This window comes from Triticum dicoccoides, chromosome 2A (genome assembly GCF_002162155.2).
Source record: "Triticum dicoccoides isolate Atlit2015 ecotype Zavitan chromosome 2A, WEW_v2.0, whole genome shotgun sequence".
NCBI lineage: Eukaryota > Viridiplantae > Streptophyta > Magnoliopsida > Poales > Poaceae > Triticum > Triticum dicoccoides.
The window spans coordinates 151,800,615-151,804,911 of record NC_041382.1 but is presented as its reverse complement, the minus strand read 5'-3'; the positions used below and the strand labels follow the sequence as shown (position 1 = coordinate 151,804,911).

Below are 4,297 nucleotides of genomic sequence, written 5' to 3'. Positions count from 1 at the left end.
GTTGTGCAGAGACTAAGGAGTAGATGGATTGGAGTGGTGGGGTGCCTTTATATGAGAATCCAAACTCTGTTGCATTCACATCGTGCTGGCTCTATTCTACTTCTCCAATTAATTCCCTCTGCATGTAGAGTAATTTGAGGATGCATCATTGACCGTTCAACATCTCGGGAACCGCTACCCTCTCCCTCCTTGGCATTCAAGCACCTATGGAGGCGAGGCGACTACCGCTCGCGTCTATCGCGTGTCAGGAGACGTTCCCGTCGACGACGAGGTGCCTATGGTAACTTCGTAAATTTCAAGATGATAGTACCAGTATACTCAATATTGTGCACCGTGACCAAGGCCGAGAGGAAAACGAGAGAACTACATAGTATTTATTTATGGTGTAGATTCGCTCATTTTGCTCCATATGTACTCCATCTCGGTGCAGTATAGTCACTTGTTGAAATATCTAGAAAGGCAAATACTCATTTCTAGTTTATAGGGCTATACTAGCAAGTAGTACTACAATAGTGGGCTCACATAGCAATTTTGTCTCATGCAAGAGCCTGGCTATATGCATGCTCCAAGGTTCGCAACTGCCATGTTCGGGTTGCACTTGGCTCTTCGCCTCTTCAAGAAGATGAACAATGATGTTACTACTACTGCTTCTACGGTATCAAATCCGATGTTGCATGTTTGAATCCACTGCTGCATGTCCGTCCATCGCGAGCGGGAGGGATAAGCAAAAGCATGTCCTCGTCTGCGAGCGACCGCGCGCATGGGCGAGGGAGAAGGCATGTAGTAGTAGTAAAATCAAGCTTCTCCTCATTGTACGAGTTGACGCGACACATCATAGCACTGGCCCCACATGGTTGCCTCTAAACTTGGCTGAAAGACCCGCAATGTACAATACTCCATTTGCTGCAACCTCTAACATTTACCCCACCACAAATTAAAATATATATTCCTGTCTTGACCAGATGAGCATGCAAACTAGAATCACCAGGATGACAGGTAGGGCCAGAAGATTATTTTAACCAAAAACTATAGCATGGAGCCAACCCCAACGATTTTAGGGCCTGTTTGGTTCCAATAAGTCACCTGACTTATAAGTCAGGTAACTTAAAACTAGTGACTTATAAGTCACGCCTGTTTGGTTGTCGTGTGACTTATAAGTCACCTGAGCACACCTTCTCACCTTGTTTTTTTATGTAAAGGTGATGGGACCCACGCAAAAGGGGGCGACTTATAAGTTGGGTCTGTTTGGCAAAATAAGTCACTTTTTCACTTTTCGACTTATATGGAACCAAACAGGCCCTTAAGCTTACATGCACGGTACCCACTATCCTAGACTACTCTACACATGAAACTGCCACACGAGCGTCTGGGATGCGCTTGGCTCTTCGCCTCTTTGGGAAGTCGAACAATGGCCCTGTTTGGATACTCTAATTCAGTTAGAGGTTAGAGTTAGATTCTAACCCAGAACTAACCCTGAACTAACTCTAACCAAAAAGGTGTTTGGATAGCAGGTTAGATGGAGCACGGATACGGCGAGGCGCCTTCACGGGCGGTGCGAGAGGGAGGGAGGGAGAGGACAAGAAGCTTCAAGGAAGTGAGGAGGGATCTGCCTCGGGAAGAGCGAGAGAAAAAGGTGTTGTTTAGTGGTCCTGAGAAGAACTAACCCAAATAAGCACCTCTTTGGTGGGTCAGATTTTTTGGATGAGTTAGGTGCATCTAACCCAAACAAACCCTCCTGTTTGGATATTTTTGGGTTAGTTGAGTCCAAACTAACCCAAACTAACTCTAACCCGTGGATTCAAACAGGGCCAATGATGGAGTACTACTGTAGTGGAGGAGTACTACAGTATGCTTCTGGCCATCTGACACCGATTGAACTGATGCATGTCCAGCGCATACGGGAGGGAGAGCGTGCAGAGAACGAAAGCTTCTCCTAGTCCTGCTAGCCACCATGCTCATGGGCAAGGGAGGGACGCAGCTTCATTGACTTACTGCTCCTGCCTTTGCGTCCATGACAGGTGGGCCCAAAAGGTCGGTGGCCCACCTATCATGCAGCCAAAGACAGCTACGTTTAAGGCGAGAGGGCGTTGTAGTAATCAAACTTCTTGGTCTTGTACGAGTTGACGCAACACATCAAAGCACTGCACTCAATATATTTCAATAATTTGCATTTACCGATGTGTTAATTACAACGCATGCATGCATGCCATGACTCTCCTTTCGATACTTGCATGTGTTGATTTAATGCACCTTGAAGTAGTATGAATATGTGACGGTAAAGCTTTGTAATGCCCCGACCCTAATAAATCGAGAGATGGTTGTGCACGAGGAGGGCGAGATCATGCAGACGGAACAGGACCCGACGATGGAGCTCTCTATGGTCTCGATGGACCTCACCTTGCTCCACTGCCGCTTGTGCCTCCGGCCCTTGAAGCCTCCAGTGTATGAGGTTCGAATACACCTCATACATTCGGATGATCGAGCAAGGTGCAGGTTTCTTGATTGATGTGTCATTTGATTGATTTGTGCAGTGCAAGGGAGGGCACCTGGCTTGCGCGGACTGCCGCGTCGAGCGCCCCAGGAACTAGGGCAGTGCCAGAAGTGCGAGCGCGGTGGTGGCTTCGACATGCAGAACACGGCGGTGGACGCCGTCCTCTCCTCGGTGAGGGTGGATTGCCCGCATGAAGGTTGTGGGCTCTACGTCACTTACCACAAGCTCGCCGATCACTAGAGCGTGTGTCCTCTCGCGCCGTGCAAATGCCCCGTGCCCGTCTGCGGCTGACGAAGGCCCGCCGCCGGTGCTCTCCCACCACATCAGCACCGTGCATCCCATGCCCGTGCACAGGATCCAGTACGGCAAGGCGCTCCAGCTGCAAGTGTCAATGTCGGATCCACTACTCTTGCTGTTTGCGGAGGAGGATGGCCACACGTTTTAATTTGGTCGGCAGCGTGCTCGACATCGGCGCTCCTATCGCCGTGTCGGTCATCTGCATCAGAGAGGGGGCGTCCCCACTGCCGCACTACGTGGCCAAGCTGTGGGCGAACGGCCCGTCGGGGGAGCCCAAAGGCAGGATCGACGCCGTCAAGGTGGAAATGGAGGTGACAAGCAGCAGGGATCCCGGCAACATCGCCGTGCAGGAGCTGACCTTCTTCACAGTTCCGCCCAAGCTACTGGCCGGGGCTAAGCGGGTGTCCCTCCACATTCAGATTGACAAGCTCACGTCCTAAATGATTCTATAGTGCCTTCTGTTTATCTTAGTAATATGCTAATATAGGGGTTAGCTCGGTCTACTTTAGCTTAAGAGATGGTGGGTTTTGGTGGCGATGCAGCAATTACCTCGACATTAGATCAGCAATGAAAGTAATTTCAAACAGTCGAATGGATATTTTGTGTCTGTTGGATATAAAGATCCTTTGGTTAAGAAGTAACAGCTTATATGCTTTTTTTCAAAACGGAACAAAATTTTTGTTGACATGCACTAATATTTTCGAAACGGACGTTGGGCTGTAGCTAGAAGGGCGGTTGGGACGCGGCATCAGCCCATACCGCGGTGACCCCCGATTGGGACGCACCGACTGTGGATTTTCTCCCTCGCCGATGTCAACCGCGTCTACGCACGACATTGTTCCCTTCCCCTAGCTGCGGGATCAGGCCGGATATGTGACTAGCGGTGTGGCCACCGTCGTTCTATGCTTGTGAAGAGAGCAACCCAAGCAAGCAGGCTTGTAGCTTAGGCTCCTGCTAGTGTATATATAGTGATTTTCTTGTTCTCTCCATATCAACCATTTTATATTGCGTACGTGTCATTGAAGAGTGAAATGATGGTTGCTTCTTCCGACTAACTTACTGCGTGATTTGACTGCTCCTTTAGTGGACCCTACACGTACTCCCCCTACGTGTATGCAACAGTCACACGTACACATGGAAATAAAAACACGCGCGACGCCCTAATGCATGCATGTCCGAGCACACGACGGAACACACACGGTCACGCTCAAGTGCTCAACCTACACCTGCATGCACACACATACTCAGCCAGGGTGAGCTAGTGACTGTACAAACACCGGAAAATGTATATATTGAGCGCAATGAGCGTATTATGAAGTCCACTGACTATATTTTTACAAATATACAGTGACATACAATGTATTTATCTCGTTTGAAATTAAGCCATATTGACCGGAGAGGAGGCAGTATGGACTAGCATTACTTTGATGTGTCCCGTCAACTTGCCGAACGTGGAGAAGCTTGCAGGACGGGAGAAGCTTGCGTGAGGTGGCTCGCAGGACAAGGAGA

At 49.2% G+C, this 4,297-nt stretch overlaps 1 pseudogene; it reads left to right on the top strand.

Annotated features, from left to right (window-relative positions):
• The first annotated feature begins 1,408 nt into the window (after nucleotides 1–1,408).
• On the top strand, nucleotides 1,409–3,228 carry LOC119359190 (annotated as a pseudogene).
• Nucleotides 3,229–4,297: the final 1,069 nt, after the last annotated feature.